Source organism: Rhinoderma darwinii, chromosome 3 (assembly GCF_050947455.1).
Source record: "Rhinoderma darwinii isolate aRhiDar2 chromosome 3, aRhiDar2.hap1, whole genome shotgun sequence".
Taxonomy (NCBI): Eukaryota; Metazoa; Chordata; class Amphibia; order Anura; family Rhinodermatidae; genus Rhinoderma; species Rhinoderma darwinii.
The window spans coordinates 192,381,068-192,407,855 of NC_134689.1; the positions used below are offsets into that span (position 1 = coordinate 192,381,068).

Consider the following 26,788-nt stretch of genomic DNA (forward strand, 5'->3'; position numbering starts at 1 on the left):
TGTCAGCTACTCACTGACAGCAAGCATAGTGGGTCCCGACTCTGTCAGGACCCACTAGGCTTCCGTCTATGACATAGCCGGACGCCATTTTTTGGTGTCCGGTTGCCATAGTCACCATCGCCGGCCGCTATCGTGTAGCAGGCCGGCGATGGCGGATTAACCCCTAAGAAGCCGCGATCGCTATTGAACGCGGCTTCTGAGGGGTTAAATCTGCGGGGACCACCGCGATCGGTCCCGGCACATTGAGCAGTGATAGTCTGCTGTCGGAAACAGCAGCTATCACAGCTCATGCACGCGCCCCGCGCGAACGGCGCCGTGTTTACTCCATGACATACTATTATGTCATGGAGCGCGAACGATGCACTTACCATGACATAATAGTATGTCCTGGAGCGTTAAGGGGTTAAAAGTTCATTTTGACTTTTCTTTAGTAACCCCTTATTGCAGAACGATTTGCATGTATGTCATCTGCGGCGGTTAGTTGGGGAAGAATTCCATACATGCACATCATTCTAAATGCGCTGATACAAAAGCTGTGAAGGCGCGGTTTATATGGAGGCCCTGCAGTGACTTACAGCTGGACTCTTGCTGCAACAGCCTCCGATCCCGGCTGTCTAACCCTTTTTAAATGCTGCGTTCAATAGTTCAGTATTAAAGTTGTCTGACAAAGGGATGGCGCTACTTCTGTCACTCATAGGGACACTGATGGGTTGCTATGGCAGCAAGGGGCTTAAAGTCCCCTAGACCTGCCATGACTGTATGCCTATTAGGTTGCCTATCCGTTTTACACTGACCGGCATTAATGCTTTGGTATACGAAGTATGCCAAAGTATTATAGAATCCCTTTGTGAAGTTACCTACTTTGATTAAAATTTATATTAATTGAAGTAAACATAAGTTTATTTTTTACAAAGTGATCGATTTTAAAAAATAAATAAAAAAAATCCATAGAAAAGTGGTTTTACTTTGTACAAGTGAGAAATTATTAAAAATACATACGATATTGTTGCGATTGTAACGCCCCCAACAATAAAATTGACATGTTATTTTTAGCTGTGTGGGGAACTCTGTACAAAAAAAAAAGAAAAAGGCAACGGTGTAAGGGCTTGTCCACACATAGCAGAATTCCTGCGTGTTTTCCGTCCGGAATTGCAGACGAAAAAACGGAGCAGAATACAGTAGCAGCAACGTGGGTGAGATTTAACAAATCTCATCCACGTGCTGCGTAAAAATTCTGAGTAGAAATTGAGCTGCAGTGCGTATTGTTCGGACCGCAGCATGTCAATTCCTGCCCTGGAAAGTGGACTGAATTGCTGCATTTCTCAGGAGATGTCACCAACTCCCAGCATTGTGAAAAACGCCGCAAAATACGCACCGTTTTTTGCAGTAAAAAATGCAGGAAATGGTGCGTTTTTTCCGCAGCGGAATGTCTGCTGCTTTCAACGGAATTGCTGCAGAAAATTCAGTTCCGTGTGGACATGCCCTAATTGTTTTTCCATCCCACATAAGAAAAAAAAGTTTAGAAAAATTAAAGGGGCTCTGTCACCAGATTATAAGTGCCCTATCTCCTACATAATCTGATCGGCGCTGTAATGTAGATAACAGCAGTGGTTTTTATTTTGAAAAACGATCATTTTTGAGCAAGTTATGAGCAATTTTAGATTTAGTTTCTTAATGGCCAACTGGGCGTGTTTTTACTTTGGTCAGCCTCATACACTTCTTTACAACACCCACTTGGTCAAAAGTAAAAACACGCCCAGTTGGCCATTAAGAAACTAAATCTAAAATTGCTCATAACTTTATCAAAAATGATAGTTTTTCAAAATAAAAACCGCTGTTATCTACATTCCAGCGCCGATCAGATTATGTAGGAGACAGGGCATTTATAATCTGGTGACAGAGCCTCTTTAATCAAGAAGTCTCACGTACCAAAAAATGGTAGTAATAAAAACTGCAGCTTGCCTTGCAAAAAAACAAGCCCTCATGCAGCTACATCGACGCAAAAATACTATTATATGGTACGTTAAATGTTGCCAATAAAAACTACAACTCGTCCTGCAAAAAAAACAGGCCCTCATATGGATTTGTTGAAAGAAATATAAAAAAGTTATGGCTCTTGGAATGGAAAATAGAGAAACTAAACTTTTGGCTTACAAGTAGTAAAATTTAAACAAAACAAAAACCACTTCACATTTGGTATCGCCATAGTTTAACGACCCATAGAAGAACGTTGAAATGTTATTTACACCACAAGGTTAACTGTGTGCATTTAAAACGCAAAAACAGTGTCAGAAGTGCTGTCTATTTTTCCAGTCTACTCACAAAAGAAGTTAATAGAAGCTATTCAATACATTTTATATGTACCCCGAAATGGTGCAGCTGAAAAATACAACTCATCTGGGAAAAAAATAGCCCTCAAACCGCTATGTCAACGAAAAACATTAAAATCGTTATGGCTCTAGGTATGTGCTGATGAAAAAAATAAAAATGTTTGGTTCTCAAGACCAAAATAGGCCTGGTCATTAAAGGGAACCTGTTCGTACGTTTGGAGCCACTAAACCACCAACATGCCGCTATGCAGCTGGAGTTTAGTGTTCCAAACCTGCCAACCTCTAAAACCGATATTTGGGGAATAATTAGTGAAGTCATTTGAAACTTACTGAATTGCCGCTCGCTACTGCTGGTCTTGTCTCGGTAAGTTGTAGCTTACTTTACGAACTATTCCATAAACGTTTTGTTTTTGAGGTAGGCATGTTTGGAACACTGAACCCCAGCTACATAATGGCATACTGGTGGTTTAGTGGTTCCAAATGTACTGACCGATTCCTATTAAGGGGGTTAGTGGCACAGTGGCACAGTGGCTCAGTGGTTAGCACTATTACCTTGCAGCGCTGGGGTCCTGGGTTCAAATCCAACCAAAGACAACATCTGCATGGATTTTTTCCTCTGGGTACCCCGGTTTCCTCCCACACGCCAAACACATACCAATAGGGAATTTAGATTGTGAGCCCCAATGGGGACAGTAAAAAAGGGGACCTCTGTACAGCGCTGTGTAATATGTTGGCGCTATATAAGTAACTGAAATAAATAATAAATAATAGTCTTGGCTGCACCAATCGGAAACTAAAGACGAGAATCTTGGAACATCTCAGTTACGTAAGAAATAGCAATATTCTCAACATTTCAAATGCCGCGAAACACTTTATACACCACCATAACCGAACCACAAAAACCCTACGTTGTTATGCCATTGAGAAAATTCATTCGTCTACGAGGGGAGGAGACATAACACATAAAACCCACCTTAGGGAGGCTTATTGGATTTTTAGACTAAAAACAAGACATCCAGAAGGTCTTAATTTAAAAAAAGAGCTCATGTTCCAATACTAATTAATCAATTTCTCTCATATATCCTGTATTCTCTCACAACTTTAAGGTTACCACACGTCGAAAAAATATTCCAATGTCTAGCTACTCCTAGATCGATACTCTATACCCCACATCCCAGTACATACATAACATGTGCTTTTTGATATGTACAACACGCACTACACCCTAGAATTCTTAAAGAGCTTAGTTCAGTTATTTCTGTCCCCCTTTTCATAATATTCAGAGAATCTCTAGTGACTGGTATAGTGCCAAGGGACTGGCGCAGGGCAAATGTGGTGCCTATTTTCAAAAAGGGCTCTAGGTCTTCCCCGGGTAATTATAGACCAGTAAGCTTAACATCCATCGTGGGGAAAATGTTTGAGGGGCTATTGAGGGACTATATACAGGATTATGTGACAATAAATAGCATTATAAGTGACAGCCAGCACGGTTTTACTAAGGACAGAAGTTGTCAAACTAACCTAATCTGTTTTTATGAAGAGGTGAGCAGAAGTCTAGACAGAGGGGCCGCTGTGGATTTAGTGTTTTTGGACTTTGCAAAGGCATTTGACACTGTCCCCCATAGACGCCTAATGGGTAAATTAAGGACTATAGGTTTAGAAAATATAGTTTGTAATTGGATTGAGAATTGGCTCAAGGACCGTATCCAGAGGGTTGTGGTCAATGATTCCTTCTCTGAATGGTCCCCGGTTATAAGTGGTGTACCCCAGGGTTCAGTGCTGGGACCACTATTATTCAACTTATTTATTAATGATATAGAGGAAGGGATTAATAGCACTATTTCTATTTTTGCAGATGACACCAAGCTATGTAATATAGTTCAGACTATGGAAGATGTTCATGAATTACAGGCAGATTTAAACAAACTAAGTGTTTGGGCGTCCACTTGGCAAATGAAGTTTAATGTAGATAAATGTAAAGTTATGCATCTTGGTACCAACAACCTGCATGCATCATATGTCCTAGGGGGCGCTACACTGGCGGATTCACTTGTTGAGAAGGATCTGGGTGTACTTGTAAATCATAAACTCAATAACAGCATGCAGTGTCAATCAGCTGCTTCAAAGGCCAGCAGGATATTGTCGTGTATTAAAAGAGGCATGGACTCGCGGGACAGGGATGTAATAATGCCACTTTACAAAGCATTAGTGAGGCCTCATCTAGAATATGCAGTTCAGTTCTGGGCTCCAGTTCATAGAAAGGATGCCCTGGAGTTGGAAAAAATACAAAGAAGAGCAACGAAGCTAATAAGGGGCATGGAGAATTTAAGTTATGAGGAAAGATTGAAAGAATTAAACCTATTTAGCCTTGAAAAAAGACGACTAAGGGGGGACATGATTAACTTATATAAATATATTAATGGCACATACAAAAAATATGGTGAAATCCTGTTCCTTGTAAAACCCCCTCAAAAAACAAGGGGGCACTCCCTCCGTCTGGAGAAAAAAAGGTTCAAGCTGCAGAGGCGACAAGGCTTCTTTACAGTGAGAACTGTGAATTTATGGAATAGCCTACCGCAGGAGCTGGTCACAGCAGGGACAGTAGATGGCTTTAAAAAAGGGTTAGATAATTTCCTAGAACAAAAAAATATTAGCTCCTATGTGTAGAAATTTTTCCTTCCCTTTTCCCTTCCCTTGGTTGAACTTGATGGACATGTGTCTTTTTTCAGCCGTACTAACTATGTAACTATATGTAACTATGTAACTACCCCACTTAGCCCCGTTTCTTTCTTATTTTAATTCATTGTCTCTGTAGTTGTCGTCCTGCCCTCACATTAACCATTTCACCCTAGATCCTCGCTAATAGATTGAGCGTCCTGTCACTCATAATATCCTTCCATCATGCATCATATATCCTTCGCTAGTATAGGTTCCAATACACATACTATCCAAGGATCTTATATATACTCATACACACATGCCTATCGGGTCATTTTTTATCATGACTCGTAATCCATCATTCATTCAATTTTCTTTTCTATACAATTTTGACCTCCATCTCAAAGTTTACAAGAAAGACACACTACATATTCTAGTCTGTCACTTACCTTAGCTGTAGAAGTCACACAGAATCCCGGCAGAGACACCGAGAGGAGATCTCTGTCTTCCGGCTTGGACATGCGTCCCACGCAACACGAGTCCTGGAACGCAAACAGTCAATCAAAACAGGAACACACTGAATACACACAAACATCATGTCATACACTCTCTGGACTAAAGACTAATTACCTCTAAAACATTAAATATATCAAAGAAGACAGATTACGATTATGAACCTCAATGTATATTTACCCGACACCAAGGCAAAATCTGTGTATACCGAAGACAGAAGTACAACTTCCGGTTTGCGTTCCAGTGGCCATACCAACCGTGGAACGCACTCACAAACCAGCTGTCTCACCGGAACCAGGATATAAAAAGACAGCGCGCCCAATTCAAAATATATCACAGCTAAGTCTAAGGATGCTGAAGCCGTCCGAAACGCGTAGGCTCTGAGGACACTTCCCTCTCACTTTCTCCACACCAGGACTTCATTGCATTGGATTTTACCCTGAACTTTGACAATTAAACTTGGAAACCGTTTCCATTTTACTCTACTCAGCGCTGGATTCCACCACCCGTTCTTTTTCGAGTCTTCAACTAGCTTATGGACACAAATCTAAGATTTAGAATACAATGTACCTGTGTAGACGAGACCTACAGTATTGCTGTCACTGGACACTCGTGCCACTGGCATGTAAAACCCCCAGCCACTCATCCCGCTTACATTCAGACAGTGTATTTTTGGCTGGACTGGGAATGCTTGTTAATGGGTGATCATTATTGTTAATGGACACATGAAGAATCTTCCTGCCAACAATTTGTCGGGCCAACTTTAGGTTATAATACCCCATGTGTAGTGGTTCTTTCTCTTAAGATAAAATGAGCATCTTAAATTAAAGTCTGAAACATTCTGGAATCCTGTCCAAATCCTTTACTTAAACTCTTTGGATCAACAGCATTTGCTGCTATAAAATAGTCTCTCTACTTACTCTCAACCATATAAATTGATCTTGGCTTAGGATATGAAATTGAAATACCTCATTTTCTCTCACTCTTGGTGGTGTAATGAGGGGACTTGCACGCAATATGTGCCAGTTTAAGAGCCTTGCAAGTGTAATGCTTTGGTCAGGGTGTTTCTTCTTGTTCTGGGAACACATTTTAAGGTGAAAATATTTTTTTTACTCCTCTGCTTTGGTTGTGTGGGGTGTGAATTTGTGGCTTTAGAAACGAGTTTTTGGATTTTATAATGATCGAGTTGTATTTTTTTATTTGGATCGTTCTTGAGATACATTCAAAATTATTTTGTGGGACCGAATAAACCAAACGAAAAAAAAAACTCAATTCCGCCATGATCTGGTCACAGCGATCAGAAAATTATCACCTATCCTGTAAACACGTGATAATTTATGATTCTGGGAAAACCCCTTGTAAGGCTTGCCTCTGGCGAGGCTTAAAGTGGTATTCCCAAAATCCAAAATATCACCTATCCACTGGATAGATGACAATTTTCTGATCGCAAGATGGAGGTCCTGAACTACTTGCTCCTCCTCAATGCTCGACCACACTAAGGAGGAGATTGACTAGAGTGGCAGTGTAGCGCTTTCCATTATTCTCACGGACTTTGAAAAGAGCCGAGTACAGCGCTCAGCTGTTTCCGTTATTCTCGTGGACATTGAATGGAGCAGCAGGCGCGTTCTCCACTGCCGCTATACTCAATCTCCTCCTCACTGTGGGGGTAGTGAGGAGGATTGGGAGGTTTGGAACCCACCTTATAGCGATTGGTGGGGGTCCAGGTGGTTGGGCCCCCAGCGATCAGAAATGAAAACGTTTTTATTTCCAGAACAACCCCTTTAGTTGTAGGACACAGAAGGCCGACCCAGAGGCCTTCATTAGGCCCCCAGCTGCCATGGCAGCTAATCAGCAGCCTGCATTTTCGGTGCAGGGGTATTAATTGTTGGACAGGGTGCCCCTCCCTCTAACTGCTCAGATACTGCAATATCTATTAACCGTTTTTTTTCTGGGAGATTTTATTGCAAAACATTTTCCACACATAGAACATTAAAATGCCTTCTCGCACAGCTCAGTATTGTAACACATGAATGTATGAGAGTGGGGCTGCGGCTGTGTAATAGTCATTGCCCCGCTCCGGAGTCCTGACAACAAGTGAGCGGGGTTAGGATGATGTGATGCGGCCAGCGCTGCACTAATGAGTGGCGGCACTGAAGACAGAACATGGCGGGCGCACTACAAAACACCCCCATGTTCTGTATTCAGTGCCTGAACCGCCGCTCATTAGTGCAGCGCCGGCCGCATCTCCTCATGCTGACTGCGCGCGCACTTCCTGTCAGGAGCAGGGCAATGACTGTATTACACATCCGCAGCCCCGCTGGCGGAGATGAGAGAAACCTCTCATCTCCGCCGTTATTCCCGTGAATGCTGCGATCACAGCAGACTGCAGCATTCAGGGGAAAATGAGAAGTGGGATGCCCCTTGGATAGCGTCACAGGAAATTCCTGTGACGCGATCGAGGGCCATACCATATATGGGCAGACAGCCCAGGGTCCATTGAAGGACCACAGGGCTGTCCTACCATATTTCCTGTTGTTAGCGCATACTTAGGTATGTCCTAATAACTGCCTGTGTACTATCAGTACACAGTCTAATGTACTGGCATATAGATATATGCCAGTACATTAAAGTTTAAAAAAATAAAGTAAAAACAAAGTAATAAATACACATACATCATTTTTACAATAAACATTAAAATAAGTCTCAATACATAAAATATATATATATATTCAGTATTGGCGCGGCCGTAATAACCTGCACAACTTTTTTTGCATCATTTATGATGTGTACGCTGTAAAAAAAATAAAATAAAAAAACAGCTTTCTTTTACTTATTGTGGGGCACGAGGTGTGATGAATTTAACCTACATGTGCCTCACAATAATAGTAATTAATCCCATCATGTACCTCACATATTAACCCATTATGACTGAGAAACATGATGGGATTAATTACTATTCATGTGAGGCACGTGGAGGTTAAATTAATAATCACATCACGCGCCTCACATCAGAAAATTGAAGATTTTTTTTTTATTGCTGTTGGCAAAGTATCGAATTTGTATCGAAATTGCAATACTAAACAAAATATCGGTATCCAAGTCCAAATTCTTGTATCGTGACATCCCTAGTTCCCACACCGTTTGCTAATGAGCATAAAAGTCCTATCTTAATTTGAAATGTCATATCTTCGTTTTGAAAAGAGTCAAATCCTCATTCCTCAAGTCTTTCTGAGTTTACCCCGCCTCCTTACTTTTGATTGACAGCTCCTCGCCTTCCCCCAGCACACACAATCCCGCGCTTGTGCATTTATGTCCTCTTCTGGTGACGTCGGATTATTACGATAAAAGGCGCAAAATGTTTACAGACCGTTATTTACAGTCGGAGGAGGGGTTTAGGAGAGGGGATAATGGCAATGAACTTTTGATAGCAGTGGCCAGTGAGGGATAAGTAAAGTTGAATAGGTGAAATGCTGGTGACCAGTTTCCTTTAAGGCCAAAACGGGCTGTGTACTTAAGGGGTTAAACTGGAACTGGTGCCATTTTTATCATTTGCAGCACGGATGAGCAAGACTGTCCTTTTTTATGTAATGTGTCTCATTTTTATTCATGTTCACCTTTTAGAATATTGGGACAAACTTTGCTCTTTGTAAATCTGGCAAATTTGACCCTAGAGAGAGAGCGCAACAAAATATAAAAGCATTTTAATCTCTTTTTTTCTAAGCAGGGAAAATTATTCCATAACCATTTCACAGCACAGGACTTCCTGGTGACACGCTATGATATTAATGATAATGTATACATGACCTGTCTGCAGCCTGCATTCCATAGTTAACAAAAACCATCTGTCCAGCTTTGTATACACCACTTCAGCTTTGCAATATCTCTTGTCGTCAGGATGTATACTTGTGAATGGCTTCCTGTATTGTTTAGTTCCTTTGTCTCAAATTCTGTATTTTTTTTTTGTTTTGTTTTTTTCGGTAGAATGAATGTGGAGTAAATTACAATGCTCCTGTGATTTGTTGGAACCACAGGGTGCAAGCGAATATTAATGTGGTGTTTTTGTGGTAGAAAGTTGCAGCTGAATACTACAGTACAACTGCAAATTTTCACTGACTTAATTGCAGTGTTAAGCCTCTTCATTATCCTCTGACAAGTAGCAATGATGCTCTGACTTCCTTGATAACATAAGAATCTGCACATGGTAATGACCATTAACTCGTTTGACAGGGTGATAGCGAGATTACAGGGTTCACTTTCCCTTTATAAATTTGGGCAGCACATGTGTTTCTGAAGGAGACAAGCTGTAATGTTTTGGGAGCATTGTGTGACTGGTAAAACAAAGTGACATTTATGGCTTGTGAGTAATCAGAATGCCCAATTAAAGAGACATTTCACTTAAAAGGCTGTCTCTTCTTTTGCTGTTCATTTGAGTGCAATCTATAGTGTCCCTGTAAGCATCCATTTCCGCAATACATGCAGTGCTCTTCAAGGGGATTACTGATGGGAAGTGCAGAAAAATGTCCCCTTAATTATTTATTTATTTTCATTTCCAGAAACTTTTATGTTAAGGCTGGAAAAATTTCTGTAGACTTCACTATTACAAATCAAAAGTTCTTGATTTAATATTACCAACCATTTTGTATCTCCCGCTCCTAAGGCTGGGTTCACACCAGCGTTGGTGTTACGGTTTTGCTTCGTCACAGGAGCAGAACGGTAACTCCAGAAGCGCCGGTTTCGTTGTATGACGGACACCACTGGCAGTTAACTTTAATTGGTTCCTATTGGGGTGTTTGCAGTTTTCTGTCTTTTCGGCCAGAGCTGCGATGGAGACCCCTAACGGAGCATCCAACGCAGATGTGAACGAGGCCTAAGCAGACCTATATATTTTCTAGATAAAACTGCAAACTATATAGCATTCCCTTCCGTACATTATCTGCTTCTTGCTAATATACATTGGATGGGTAAACAAGAAGTAGGGGCCAGATGGAAAGGAGTATGGCTGCCAGCAAAGACCACACAGTTTGCTTGCCATGGAGATGCATAGGAGCTATATACACAAAACAATAGAAGATTTTTACCTGTTATTTTACAATGGAAGTTGTAAGGCTTCTAATTGGTAAACCAACAATTATTCATACTATTATTAAAGGGGTATTCTCAGAATTAACGATTATCCACAGGATAGCTCTTGTCTGATTGCCGGGATTCCCACTGATTGTGACAAAAAGGGGTTTTGGAGGAACTTAAATGGTGCGACGGTCCAGCATGCACACTGCCACTCCATTTAAAGTCTATGGGATTTACGGAAACAGCCAAGTACAGCACTTGGCTTTTTCAGTCAGTCCCGTAGACGTTGGCTGGAGCATGCTTGATCGCTGCTCCTTTCAATCTACTCCTTGCTGCAGGGAGTGCAGTGAGGAGGAGTTGGGGTTTGGGACCCCCATTCTCACGATCAAACAATGTCTTATCCAATATTGCACCATAATATAATAAAGCCTAAGCTGGAAATGTAATGTTATTTGGTAATAGTTATTGATCTGGCTTTTTCTTTGCCATCCTCTTCTTCTCCCTCTTACATCTATCTATCTATCTTTTTTGTTTTTTTAATTCCTTTTCTGGAGCCAAAAACTGAAATGTCTGAATAATTAACAGAATTTCCAGACGTTCATTTTCTACCCATTAAGTAATAGACCATATAGTGCCACTATCCTGCTTATATAGGCCTCTAGCAGTGCAATAGAGCTGTCATTAACTAGCACACCCTCTAATGATGATGAGATGAAATTGCTCATTCTCTCATCGCTGATACAGCAAAGCCAACAAGTGAGCTGCTTCTTGACAGGAAGTGAAAGCCTATTTTGATTGCCCTAGTGGTTAATGTAAAAATGGCAATATTTAAAGAGACTGTCCGTTTATTAATTCCCTAGCTCCTAACTAATCTAATAGGCACTTTGCTGCTGACTACAGTGTGATTTGTTTAAAAAAACAAACAAAAAAAAAACCAGTTTATTTGCAAAGTTACGAGAATTTTTCTATGGCTATTAGAGCCACATAAGCTTATTTAGAAAAATGCACATAACTTTGCAAATAATAATAAATGTGTTTTTTGTTTTTTTAACAAATCACACTGTAGTTATCAGCAGCAAAGCCCATATTAGATTAGTTAGGAGATAGGGAATTGATAAACGGGTGACTGTCTCTTTAAAGGGGTTATTCCTATCTATATTTAATATGACATAAATATCTTTTAGATACAGGTAAACCTTGCACCTATCTCTAGCATGAACCCCTGACTCCTCCCATCCTATCCTCTCCCGCTGTCGCTGTGCTCCAGCCACTGAGTTACAAGGTGATCATGAAATACGTAAACCGATGAGCATGCTATAACATACGCGCTTTCAGTAACTCCCATTTTCTTCTGTGGATAGGTGATAAATGTCTCTTACCACAACCCCTTTTAGGTGCTCATTAAAATGAATTTGTTCAATTCGGGATCTGCGGACAATCTAATGTATAGATAAACTGTGACCGCTTTGCTCGACTACTCTGGGTTGGTGGATGGTTTTGTGAAGTAACGCAACCGGGTTTTATTTTCATGAGACACTTACTGTACATTACTATGGGGATTGTTTTATTTACATGATTGCATTTCATGCGTTTTGGATAGTGTTATGGCAGCTTAAACAGTCAGGTCATTGCTTTCGGCATTTTCTACGGCAATGCCGTATTTCTTGATGTTGGGGGGAGACTAGACCTTTGTATATATTCAACCTATAGATATTTCTCTACCTATTTTGTGTAATCTCTGCTGTGATAACCTGAATAGAGTTTGTCATAGACAATAATTGATGGTTCTGAAAAAATAAGTCTCCTGCTGTAGATTGTGGAGCTGGGTTCATGTAAATGGAGTCACCACCACCACACATTGTGCTGCCTAACACTGTCAAGGGATCGGTGAATACGGAGCCAGTTACAAAATTATGTAAATAGAACTGGGGCGTGCAGTGGGACAAAGCTGACATCTGGCAAATGAAAATGACTGCAAAGATATGTAAATTTGTCCAAAAAAATATAAAAATTATGGAAAAAAGTCGTTCTAAAATTTGACACTGAAACATTTAGTCTGAATCCACAAATGCTAGGGAAACTGATTAGTATAGATGAAAAAAATAATTCTAAGCCTGCATTTTAGACAAAAGATAATTATCTAATTGAAATTGCTGTTCTAAAGTGTTTAATAGCTTCCAGGGAACATTCGAGAAATGGACTACAAAGTGCAGCAATTGAAGCACTGTTTCATTTGAATTGAGTGTATTGGAAATGTTGCATATTGTGTACGGTCAGGTGAAACTATTGAGGCTTTTTATACATATTTTCAGTTCAAGGGGGTGATGAGCATAATCAAAAAAAATCTGCAAATTGTAGATTTTATAAATTCTACAATAAGGGGTTTCCTGGTAATTTTGCCTCTTTTGGCAAAATTACCTCTTTTGGTAATTTTGCCTCTTGGCATTTTCGGCCGGTTTTTGGCGAGTTTTGCGGAGCGGTTTCCGCATCAAAAAATTTGTCAAAAGCGCAGTGTGAACCCAGCCTAGCTACGGTCCCTGCCGTTACAGCAGTCAGTCTGAGCCCGCGCCATCACATACAGTTATGAATGAATGCGCTAAAACACTAGCGACCACGATGTAACAGGATTGAGTGAAAAGGGGCCTTATTCAGATGGCCATGTTAGGTCCGTGATATATGGACCGTGTGGCGGACGTATTTCCCGGACCCGACCACAGTTCAGGAAAGCAGGCGTCTTGCAACTCCTACACGGTCTCCCCTCGGGAATACCGTCCTGTACTGAAAATACAATTACAGGCTATGTTCACATCTGCGCCAGGGCTCCGTTCCAACGTTCTGTCTGAGCTTGCCGTCGGAACGGAGCCCTGATTGACACAAACTGAAACCAAATGTTTCCGTTTCAATCAACCGTGATTTCAATCGTGACAGATCCGGTGCCAATGGTTTCAGTTGGTCTCCGTTGTACAAGGGTTGTGTCATTTTGGCGGGATGATTAGCGTAGTGGACTACGGTATTCATCCGTTCAAAACGACGGAACCCTTGCACAACGGAGACCAACTGAAACCATTGGCATAGGATCCGTCACCATTGAAATCAATGGGGATGGAAACGGAAACCTTATGGTTTGTTTGTGTCAGTCGGAGCTTTCCGTCTGAACGAAGCCCTAACAGGACGGAACCCTGACGCAGATGTGAACGAAGCCTTAGGCTACATTCACACAACAGTGAAAAAAAATCGCCATTAAAAACCGGATCAACTGTCCGTTATCTATGGCCATTTTGCATCAGCGTGTCTCCAAATTTTCATCCATTTCCAGTCAGTCTGTGTTTAATGACCGTTTGACATCCGTTTTTCATGGCTGTTAAAAAAAACTGATGCATTTCAATTGTCAGCCTTTTTTGTCCCAACCCCCTGAAAACACCCAAAGGAAGATCACATGTTCACCTAGTCACTATATACAGCCCCCCTGCAGATGATGCCACGCAGCCCCCCTGCAGATGATGCCACGCAGCCCCCCCACACTCACCGATGCAGCGCTGTCTTCTTCAGGTGTGGTCTCTAGTCTTAACTGGTTCTGTGAGGCGGCGCAATGTCTTCGCCTTCGCAGAACCCGTGAAGATTAGAGACCCTACCTGAAGAAGGCGCTGCATCGGTGAGTGAGTGTGTAGGGCATTCAGTGTCATCGCGCTACTGATAGCCAGCAAGGGAATAAATGGTTCCCTTACCTCTTGAATCCCCATGTCACAGATCCGTTTTTAACGGTTGTTACATGTATTGATGGCCATTAAAAACTGATCCATTGATTTCTATGGAGGCTGTCTGGCCATGAAAACAGCCAAAAATAGGACCGGTCCTATTTTTTGACGGTTAATATTCACAGGCTGTTAAACTGGCCATATGAACACACCCATAGAACGTCATTGTTCTGAAAACTACCTTTTTTCATTGTCGTGTGAATGTAGCCTTAATGTGTGTCCCTCTACTTTTTGTACATGTAGTGTAAATAGAAATACTATACAACAAAACTTTAAAACACAAACACAGATCAGTAGTTTGTGACACATCATGTTGAATAATACTGTCCGAGCCTTTGCTAAACCCCATAGTTTTATACTAGTTGCTGACATGTATGTCTGCTCTGTGGTACAATGATGGAATGCACAAGAATCAAGACTTTCTGGCATACTAGGGCTATAATTTAGCTATGAGGTTGCTGACTTTTCAACATAATGATCGTGAGTGGACTCTGTGTGCCCGCTGTAGTAAGATGCAACAAATTTATTAGGAAGCGCACACAAAGTGTCGTAAAAGGGAAAACCGTCGCAAACATTGGCACACGCGTGTGTTGCGCAAACTATGTTGCAGTTTCTTTATACCACTAAAGTGGCGTATACCAAATGATAAGTTTACTCAATATGTCTTGTATTAATCTTTTTGTGGTAATGAGTTCACTTTATAGTTTCAATATACACCGCATTCCAAATTATTATGCAAATGTTATTTTTCGCTGATTTTCCTAAATAGTCGATGCAAATGACAGTCAGTATAATCTTCAAGCCATCAACCGTTGGAGTATAATGCTAATTTTATTGAACAAATTTCCTAATGATAACAATTTTTTTTTAGAAATAAAAAACTCAAAATGCACTGTTTCAAATTATTATGCACAACAGAGATCAAAACATTTTAAAGGTTGTAAAGAGAACTAAAATGGTAATTTGTTGAATTTGCAGCATCAGGAGGTCATATTTACACAAATCAAAAGCTCTTTCAATAAAAAAAAACTTAACAGGCCAAGTTACAAGTTAACATAGGACCCCTTCTTTGATATCACCTTCACAATTCTGGCATCCATTGAATTTGTGGGTATTTGGACAGTTTCTGCTTGAATATCTTTGCAGGATGTCAGAATAACCTCCCAGAGCTTCTGTTTTGATGTGAACTGCCTCCCACCCTCATAGATATTTTGCTTGAGGATGCTCCTAAGGTTCTCAATAGGGTTGAGGTCAGGGGAACATGGGGGCCACACCATGAGTTTCTCTCCTTTTACCTCCTAATACAGAGGTATTCTTTGCAGCATGAGATGGTGCATTGTCATGCATGAAGATAATTTTGCTGCGGAAGGCACGGTTCTTCTTTTTGTACCACGGAAGAAAGTGGTCAGTCATAAACTCTACGTACTTTGCAGAGGTCATTTTCACACCATCGGGGACCCTAAAGGGGCCTACCAGCTCTCTCCCCATGATTCCAGCCCAAAACATGATTCTGCCACCTCCTTGCTGACGTCGCAGCCTTGTTGGGACAATGGTGGCCATTCACCAACCATCCACTACTCCATCCATCTGGACCATCCAGGGTTGCACGGCACTCATCAGTAAACAACACGGTTTCCAAATTAGTCTTTATGTATTTCTGAGCCCACTGCAACCGTTTCTACTTGTGAGCATTGTTTAGGGGTGGCCGAATAATAGCTTTATGCACACTTGCAAACCTCTGGAGGATCCTACACCTTGAGGTTCGCGGGACTCCAGAGGCACCAGCGGCTTCAAATACCTGTTTGCTGCTTTGCAATGGCATTTTAGCAGCTGCTCTCCTAATCCTATTAATTTGTGTGGCAGAAACCTTCCTCATTATGCCGTTATCTGAACGAACCCGTCTGTGCTCTGAATCAGCCACAAATCTTTTCACAGTACAATGATCACGCTTAAGTTTTCTTGAAATATCCAATGTTTTCATATCTAGTGCAATACCTTGGACAATTTCATGCTTTTCGGCAGCAGAGAGATCCTTTTTCTTTCCCATATTGCTTGAAACCTATGGCCTGCTTAATAATGTGGAACGTCGTCCTTATCTCCTACATAATCTGATCGGTGCTGTAATGTAGATAACAGCAGTGGTTTTTATTTTGAAAAACTATCATTTTTGAGCAAGTTATGAACAATTTTAGATTTAGTTTCTTAATGCCCAACTGGGTGTGTTTTTACTTTTGACCAAGTGGATGTTGTAAAGAAGTGTATGAGGCTGACCAATCAGTGACCAATCAGCTTCATACACTTCTCATTGTTCCAGCCCAGCATGATCCACAGCACAGTGAGATTGTGCAGTGAAAGAAGCTGGGCTGCAACAATGAGAAGTGTAGGACACTGATTGGTCAGCCTCATACACTCCTCTGTACAACACCCAGTTGGGCATTAACAAACTAAATCTAAATTTGCTCATAACTTGCTCAAAAATGAGTGTTTTTCAAAATAAAAACCACTTCTGTTATCTACATTTCAGCGCCGATCAGATTATGTAGGAGATAGGGCACTTATAATCTGGTGACAGAGCCTCTTTAAGTAGTTTTCCTTTGGGCACACCTGGCAAACTAATTATCACAGGTGAGATTGATTACAATGATCTAAAGAGCCCTAAGGCCCCATGCCCACTTCAGTTTTTTTCCTTCAGGATGCTAGCCGTTTTTTCTGATGGCTAGCACACTGACCCATTCATTTCAATGGGGCCATGCACACTTCAGTTGTTTTGAAGGTCCCGTTGCTTCGCTCCGATCCAAAGTAGAGCATGTCCTACTTTTGGTCCGAGATTCCGTGACCGTGAGGCCCATGCAAGTCAATGGGGCCGTCAAAAAAACTGAAGGCACACGGAAGGCATCCGTGCTGTCCGTGTTTGACGGAGCCGTTGCCTAGCAACGGCCGGGCGGGCAGTAAAACATAACAGAAATATTACACTAATCGGCAGCCACTTGTCTCTATCAATCACTGATAGAGAAAAGAGGCTGCCGATTAAAAAAAAAAATAATAATCCGTTCATACTTACCCGCTTGTGGTCTTGGTGACGAGTCCCTCTTTTTCCTCCAGTCCGACCTTCCAGAATGACGCGGCAGCCTGTGATTGGATGCAGAGGCCGCTGCAGCCTGTGATTGGCTGCAGAGGCCGCCACGTGGGATGAAGCGTCATCCTGACGTGCGTGACCGCCACTACAGCCTGTGTTTTTGGCTGCAGCGGCGACATGGATGAAATGTCATCGCTGGAGGCCGGACAGGAGGAAAGCAAGTATGACATTTTTTTTTATTTTTTTTTTACATTGAAATTGTATTTTCCGAGTGCGGAGCATGGTACTGTCCAGGGTGCTGAAAGTTACCGCCGATCAGTGCATTAACGCTTTCAGCACCCTGGAAAGTACCATGCTCGGTGCATGGAAATACAGAGTGCACACGGGAGTACACACGGCCGATGAAACGGACACACGGATCCGTCAAAAACGGCCTTTCAAAACCGTGTCGGAAGTGTGCACGAGGCCTAAGACACAATACCATCCATTAGTTTAATTGAAAAACTAATAAATAAATGTTTATGACACTTAAAGCCAATGTGCATAATAATTTGGAACACAGTGTATTTAACAGCGCTGTATGAGCAGGCACTTTTGTCTGGCTTTGTTCACCTTTATTTACAGGCATGGAATATTTCTTATACGGTGTGCTTTTTATCTGCGAAATAGAAATGACTGCAATAGTCCACAAATCCGCTGATTAGACACGCTCAATGTCCTTGTATATCATGACTGAAGATCAGGGGGTCCGCAACATGGATTAATAAATGAACATTGATGTAGGGGGGCTGTTTCTAGAGCTATACATTAAATTGAACTTGTCACAAGTTTTTAGGCTCTAAACAGCCACCATGGCATTATACTGGACGGTAATAGTATTCTAATAATGCCCCAGTGTGATCTGCATTATATAGAAAATGAACTTATAAAATGGCACACTCTTTATGTAAATTAGCGTTAAGGAGTCCTCTCCGATATTCTGAAGTCATACAGTCCGTTCGCTAAACACCCTCCCTTGCTTTATTGACATGGCACAGGCTGTGATATGTCGTTACAAGTCCGCTCCTGTGGGACGTTTTTGTGCCTATGGGATCAGTAAAGGCAATCAAGGACTAGGCCCCATGCACACGACCGTAAAAAACCTCAGTTTTTGCGGACTGCAAAAACTGACCCATTCACTTCTATTGAACGCAGACACCTTTCCGTATCATTACGGATGAGTGTCCGTGCCACAGAACTGTGCCGGGAACTATGGAGCATGTCCGTTCTTGGTCCACAATTGCGGCACAGACTCCTCCATAGAAGTCTATGGGGGACGCCAAAATTGCGGATGGCTACGGAGGTGCGTCCGCAATTATGGATAGCCTTCCGCAAATACAGAAGTGTTGCTAAGCGGCACAAAGGGGATTTCGCATTAACCAGGCCTTCTTTTTTTTGTGGATCCGTATATACGGATGCAATACGGATTCAATACGGTCCGTATTTGCGGATACCATTCAGCAGAAATGGGTACATTGCTGATTACTATAAGGCCACATGAACGTGCTTTTGCAGCTGCAATTCCCCCGAAAATCCACAGGAGAATTGTGGCCCCATTCATTCCTTTGGGGCCATGCACACGACCGTGGTTTTCATGGTCCGTGTGTGAGCCCGGACCGCAGAAAGAACGGGCAAGCCTTATTACGGCTTTGTTCTGCGGTCCGGGCTCATTGGAAATAATGGCCGTGGCCATGTGCACAGCCCGGGATTTGCGGGCAGCTCGCGGCTGACAGTCCGTGGCCGGCCGACCAGAAAATCACGGCCGTGCACATGGCTACGGTTGTGTGCATGAGGCCTAAAGCAATACGGAACCATATTTACGGTCAGTATTTGCGGATACGGTTGCGTGCATGGGGCCTACATCATTCTGCGGGAAGAGAAGAGAACCACTTGAAATAAATGTCAATTGTCTATTGAGACATGTTTAGTCAGGACTGCCCGACCCAGAGCTCTGTAAAATAGCTCTTATGAATAGAATCTGATTTTTATATTGGGGTGTAAAGCATTCTTTATTAGCACTTTATTTCTTTACTGTGAAACTGTTGAGAATTTGGTGTTCAATCTATGTATGATATACTGTATCTCTAGGACTGCCACCATGAATGGGTTAATGCCTTGAATTTCCTCATCTAGTTGTTTTCTTCTTATTGGCTCCCTCCCAGTAGTATTGAAGCTTGGGATGTGTGAAAGTCTTTCCTGCAGTGTGCTGCAGATCACTCATGTCTCCTCAGCATTCTCCACCCGAAACTTGTTGTGACACATCTGGTATACATTGTGGAGACTTCTATTCTGAGCAGCCGGCATTCTTCTCTTCCTTCTCTCTCCGCAACTTTCAGTTTCCACAAAACCGAATATACCGGGAACTCTGGCTTCTTCCTTTGCTATCGTAATTCTCCTTCAGCTGTTATGAGCTCGTTTTTCCTTTTATACCTTCCAATTTGTTTTCCTGGAAGTGGTAATGGATCTAAACAAAAGGAGGTACAGTATGTGTTTCATCGGAGGTGTGTGTGTGTGTGTGTTTTAGTTAGTTAGTTATCCCATTTCCCTGTAGTTGACGCTGTTATATCTTCTCATTGAATGTGTGTTGTCCGAGGCAGTACACAGAATAGGCTTTTTTGTTTGTTTATTTTTTTAACTTTTGTGTGCCTTTCATGCAGTGAATTCTAGGGGAGAGGAGCAGAAGTCCAAGGAAAATATTCTGTCCCCTTTTGCCTTCTACTCTAAAGGGTTGTGAAATGTCGTAAATTACAATCACATGGTCCGCTCGTCATGGTGTGTCATAGGAGAAGTGCCACACAAATGGGTACTTTGGGGAATTGCTTGCTTGTTTTATTGATAAGCTGGCAACTCATATTTATTTTTAATTTTTATGTTTTTATCAGCAAAAAACTTCATTTAACAATAAATACACAAATATAAAGTGAAGGTTGAAAAAATTGCCATTGTGTGTAGTAAAATTATGAGCGGCCAGCAATGGGCCTTATGTTAGTATACAAGTACTGGTATCATGCATGTGTGTTTTTAACTATAGAAAGCCAATGGAATGATTGACTTGTACAGAGGTGTAGTGTGGTTGTGTCTGTCACAGCTCTGCTATACTTTATGAAATCCAATAATCACAACTAAGCACTAACCCCCCCAAAAAAGGTTTGACTGCCCTGCTGTTTTCAGACATTGACTTGTCTCTGTGCTTGGTACTTACTGGCTGTAAAAATAGCAGGGGATTGCTGCCCTAGTTTCTGAAGTCACAATTTATCTCCCAGTAAGGGGTGGTAAAGGTAGGGAGCTGCATTATAATGTTCTTTTTATGCGTTAAACGTCTGTCTGATTATTTGTTTTAACCAAGTAGTGTGTTCTGTCTAGATCGTACTGGGTTGTGTCTGTATCCACCAGTTAAATCTGAGCGCTGACTCCAGGCCATGAATTTGACACCCAATGAAAAGTTTTTACTATGTTTAGAAGCTTTATAGGAAATTTCAAATATCACTGAAACTTTTTACCTTTTGAAAGACTTTCATGTCACGCAAGAATCCGTGTCTGCATTTACACAGTCAACACTCCATTGTGGTTCCTGTTGTAAGTTACGATTACGATCCAACTGGCAATGGTTCTGTGAAGCTGATACAATTTTGTGTGACCATCTTCACGTTTCTTGGCTCTTTAATTTCCAGTAATGACTCATTGAATAAAGATCAGGTATGTAGTCTGATCTCTGGTAAGTTTTTTACATTGATGCCTCCATTCAGAGGCCATGGTGCAGATTTTTTTTTATAAAGGTTTTTACTCCAAAAAGACACTAAATGCAAATGAACAAGTTTCCAACCACATTTACATGCAGTAAAAATCTGCAGTTTTTAGGGCAAGCTGTGAACATTTCTATTGTAATGGATGACATTTTCAGCACAATGTGCATGTTGATAAAGATTTCGTTGTTCCACTACATATCTTTTCCTGTGTTAATTTATCCTTCATGTTCTCCTTATGCCACCTTATTGAGATTAAAAGGGGAGATTATAATGGATTTTATGGTCACTTGCATTGGCAGCCAGATGTCTGCGACTTCAAACCTGTTCTTCGTGTGAAAGGGCTTGTTTCTGCAGCAAGCGCATGGATTTTTGCAAGTTGCATTCAAATGAAGGGAATTGATTTTCAGTTGCAGAAATTTCTGCAACAAAATCTATTGTGTGTGACTGCACCCTATGCCTATCCGATGCATGAGTTGATTTCCAAAACAGTTATAAGCTGAATGTCATGTAACATGATTTTTTTTGTATGATCTTTCTATCTATCGACTTTGTACTGATTTAAAAGCTGTCACATGTGAAGTTTCAGAATGATGCATGAATTGATAGTAGCGGCTTTTCTTTTTTTTTTTTGTTTTTTTTTTTTTTTTTTTTTTTATCCCTCCCTTATGGACAACCGTGTTTCATGTTCACACAGTTTTTTGCAGGCGGAATTTCTGCCTCAAAATTCCGTTTGGAAGTTTGAGGCAGATTTTCATCTCCCTGCACAACGATTTTCGCTGCATTTTTTGCCCGCGGCCATTGAGCGTCGCGGGCATAAAACGACGCAAAATAAGCTTTCTCTGCCTCCCATTGATGTCAATGGGAGGTCAGAGGCGTAAACGCCAGAACATGGGGCATGTCGCTTCTTTTTCCCGCGAGACGGTTTTACCGCTCGCGGGAGAATACCGCCCCCGCCTCCCGTTGAAATCAATGGGAGGCATTTTGGGGCAGTTTTTGACGAGTTTTGCGGCACGGTTTCCGCGTAAAAAAACTTGTCAAAAAACTCTGTGTGAACATAGCCTTTGGCTTCCGTCATGCACGCTTTTTTGTTTTTTCAAAGTTCTTAAATGCATGTGAAAAACACCATCCGTTTCTTAGGCCTCATTCATATTGCTTTTGTGCTATCCGCCAAGCGTATACGTTTTCAAACACTATATATAGACTAAAAAATTCCATATCTAGAGCATGCTCCATTTTGAAGGGGAAAAAAAGCAACTGACCCCCAAAAAGGTTAGAAAAAAAAGACCCAAAGCACTGTGTATTTTGCCGTAGACTTTAAACTAACATCTGGCCACAGTGTTTTTTTGATAGTGAAAAGGAACTAAAATCACAACCACTCCTGAAGAACAGGACAACTGTAAGTTATCCCTTCAACAATGGCAAAAGTTAAATATTTTTAGGAGAAATATACGTAAGTGCTGAGGTTGTGAATCAACAATCCAGCTCCACCTGGTATTGATGGGAAATGTAATATGTTCGTCCAAATGGAGAAAGTTTAAAGCCCTTCAACCCAAGCCAAGTTTCTCTTGTGAAATATGTTTATATAGGTTACCTGCCTTTACTACAATTATTAACGAGTACAATTATTTATTTTTATTGATGAGGCAATAATTTAGATGGCAAACCACTACAGACCCGTTAGTTGGCAGCCCACAGTCTGTCTTTTGGCCACTATTTCACATGAAACTCAACATTGAAACTTTTTTTTTTTTTATCGTTTCTCTTGGTGTAATGGCGGAAGGAGGTGAAGGGAACAAGTGAGCCCTAATCTACCCACCGCCCTGTCCCTGCCTACTTGCAACGACCCGCCCTAGGCGACGGGGTACAACTGGGCGGAGGTCCCTACGCTGTCTAAGTGCAAGGGGGTACAAACGGAACACGCAAGGGAATACAGTAGCCCACGGAACGCCGCGAGGAAACGGAGCGGGAAAGAGCCAGTCAGGATCAGGAAGTAGTGGAGTATACAAACGGGAGCACGGAGCAGAAGCAAGCCAGGGGCAGAGCAACGCAGGATAAACGGAACTGAAGCAAGGCAGAAGCACGGCAGAAGCAGGCTGGAGCAAGGCAGCAGTGGGGCCAGGAATCCAAGAGAATAACAAGCAAGGAGGAAGAGAAAACGGCAGGTATAAATGGACAGGGGGCGGAGCTAACTCTGACTGACCAGGCCGCGATAGGCTCTCCCACTCCTGAGCCTGCCACCCTGATTGGTGGGAGCAGGTGTCAGTCTCAGAGGTCTGGCCTCAGGTGTCGACTGATTAATCCTGGGAGTATACCCAGACATAGTGCCTGGCAGATCCTTTACACTTGGACTGGATGAGCTGGGTGTAAATTGCTCCCCTTCCCTGCAGGTCGTATTGAGACATATAATCTATTACCATGTTCTTGGCTGTATTAATATAAGCTTTATTTTCTTTGTCCTGGAAAACCCTTTTAATTGTATCTGCTTTTCGCTTTGACCACTAAAGTAACATAGCTTATACACTAGCCAAATAAATACAGATGGCTAATATATATTAGTCAATAACAAGTAATCATTCTTGTTTCATAAAATAGGGGAGTAAGCTCTTTGTTCTTCGTTTCATTTTCTTGCCGTGTAACGTTGTCTTTAGTAACACCCTGAAAGGTGCCAGACAGAATACAGACGCAGTGTTGCAGCAGAAACACCTGTTCCTGGATGACATACTGAGCCTGAAGCTAAAGATGCTTCATCCTAGCACAGACACTACAAACAATTTCCACTGTTCTGTCTCCGACTTTACTGTTGAAAAAGGTGCTGCTACCTTGTGATCAATATCATATGTAAATTGTTCTATATAGTTTTCTGCGTTCTAGACGGCTGTTTTGCGTATGAAATGTAAGGTAAAATGTTATTAACGGTATCCTAATGCACTATTATTCCCTGAACTGTATCATCACAGAGTAGGAAAGTTGCAAGAAATAAAATGTCTCCATTTATTGTAGTCTGTAGTATGCATGTGGAATGTAGGCTACAGTACCTATAGCCCATTCATGAGCTAGTAAGGAAGCCGCAGGCATTTTATATACTGCTGGGTTGCCCAACTCTGTCTGTTTGCTCAATCTTTGTATGTACTTATTAAATGATCACCATATCGTAATATTAATGCACCTCCAGTTTGGAGTCACCCGTAGAAAATAAAATTTTAACAGCAGACTATGGACTCTGATCTAGGCCGTTTATATAGGCCAGTCTATAATTTGACAGGAAGTAGAGATGCTGTGGAGTATTTTCCTTTCCTAATGTTGCACTTCAGTACAGTCTGTGGAGTCTCTGCTGATCGCATCAGCAATGTCCCTTCAATTGAAATGTTTATGTAGTGGTTAAGGCTTCGTTCACATCTGCGCTAGGGCTCCGTTCCGATGTTTTGTCTGAGCTTTCCGTCGGAACGGAGCCCTGACTGACACAAACGGAAACCATAGGTTTCAGTTTCCATCACCATGACCATTTCCATCACCATTTCAATGGTGACGGATCCGGTGCCAATGGTTTCCGTTTGTCTACGTTGTGCAAGGGTTCCATCATTTTGATTGAATCAATAGCATAGTCTACTAACCCTTGCACAACTGAGACAAACGGAAACCATTGGCACCGGATCCGTCACTATTGAAATCAATGGTGATGGAAGCGGAAACCTATGGTTTCTGTTTGTGTCTGTCAGGGCTCCGTGCCGACGGTGAGCTCAGACGGAACGGGGCCCTAGAACAGATGTGAACGATGCCTTAATTTAAATAAAGGAAAGCTGCAGCATGTGTATTTTCAATGTATCAAAAGACACAAGAAGTTTATTCCACCATAATATCGACGTTTCGACCCAAGTGTGTTTGTTTTTTTTAAGCAATTCAACAAAGCGCACTGTGCAGTGTATATAGAGGATATGACATTATAATTAAAGGGAACCTGTCACCAGCATTTCACCTATTGAACTTTACTTCTCCCTCACTAGCTGCTGCTATAAAAAGTTCATTGCCGTTATCCCCTCTCCTAAACTCCTCCTCCGACTGTAAATAACGGTCTGCAAACGTTTTGCGCCTTTTATCGTAATAATCCGGTGTCCCTTTGTGTGCACACACCAGAGGAGGACATCAATGCACAAGCGCGGGATGTTGTGTGCTGGGGGAAGGCGAGGAGCTGTCAATCAAAAGTAAGAAGGTGAGGTAAACACGGAAAGACTTGAGGAATGAAGATTTGACTCTCTTCTGCTCATTAGCATACGGTGTGGGAACACTAAAAAGCTAAATACTAAAGCTACAGAGCCAACTAAGAAGATAATTATAGGTTATATAGAAGTGATTTTTCACCCACTACCACCAGGTATAGTCGGTTTAATAGGTGAAATGCTGGTGACAGGTTCCCTTTAAATATGCAAATCCACATGTGAAACAATTAAATAACAGAAAAAATTTATAACAATAAATATGCATACATCAATATCATATGGAGTCACTTGCGGTATATGACTCCCATCAGATGGCAGACCAGACTCCTATTTCAAAAATACCACTTCAATCGTAGAAAATTTCTGTCCCTGGAAATCAACATTCAACAAACGAAACTGCGCTCGCGTGAACTGCATGCTTGTCATAAGAGCTTCACCGTCGCTTAGATACAGTGATCACGTGATCGCACATAGTACAGCGCATCAGAGCGCATGTGCGAATCTCATCCCCATCATACGAGCTTCCCCGTCGCTTAGATACAGTGGTCACGTGATCGTACATGTCATTAGCTCCATAGTTACACACCATACATTCCATGAAGCTACAGCGGAACTCCGTAATCGCGTCCAGTCCCCTTAACAACTACATGAACGCAAGCACTTAATCCCAGGGGAATATTTTTCCGTTTTATCCCACTTTTAATTTGGCAGTAAATTTCTACAAGCCTACTTTTAAACAAAAGTTAAAAATAAGTATGGCTCATATATCTATAGGCCAACCCCATTCCTTACGGACATCAATGGCTGGGAAAAAAGATTTGGGGGAGGAATTCCATGTATAGTATAGGGTTCATTAAATAATTAGTATCAAATTATCAGCAAAAATTAATCTCTATTCCCATGGTGATAAACATACTACCACTCTTAACCATTTATAGGGGAGGGTCGCATGGCAGGGTAATAGTCACCATTAAATACAGATATACATTGAAATTCAGTCCGGGATTCGATCCTTACAAAAGGTCTTCAATCCTAATACAATCTAGAGTAGGAAAAAAAGTTTATTCGTATATCAATAAAAAACGCAATTTAAAAATAACGTAACGTGCCATTTCTAAGAATGCTCCATTAGGTACCAAACTTAATTACTAAGCTGTTTTACAAACCGACCTAAAGCGATCTGATATATATACACGATTCAAATTAAAAACTACAAAAGCGAGTCTATTTTGAATTCACAATTTAACCCCTTAGGTTCCAAACGATCCAGTTCATAAATCCAACGTAACTCCAGCCTCTTCAACATGGCTAACCTATCTCCTCCTCCTACGTAGCAAAGGAATCCCATCAATAATCCTACATCTTAATTGGGAGACATTGTGTCGGTGGC

The 26,788-nt window shown here is 41.6% G+C and overlaps 1 protein-coding gene across 4 annotated transcripts in view; it reads left to right on the top strand.

Annotated features, from left to right (window-relative positions):
* Positions 1–26,788, top strand: part of PLXNB2 (plexin B2) — a 292,432-nt gene that overhangs the window by 83,546 nt on the left and 182,098 nt on the right. Inside the window, exon 1 of one of the 4 annotated variants that reach the window (XM_075857184.1) lies at positions 19,834–19,916. The exons of the other annotated variants lie outside the window; for them this stretch is intronic. The gene's annotated coding sequence lies outside the window, so the exon portion shown is untranslated. Of the gene's footprint in view, positions 1–19,833; positions 19,917–26,788 lie in introns of those variants that run through there. 4 annotated transcript variants of the gene reach the window in all.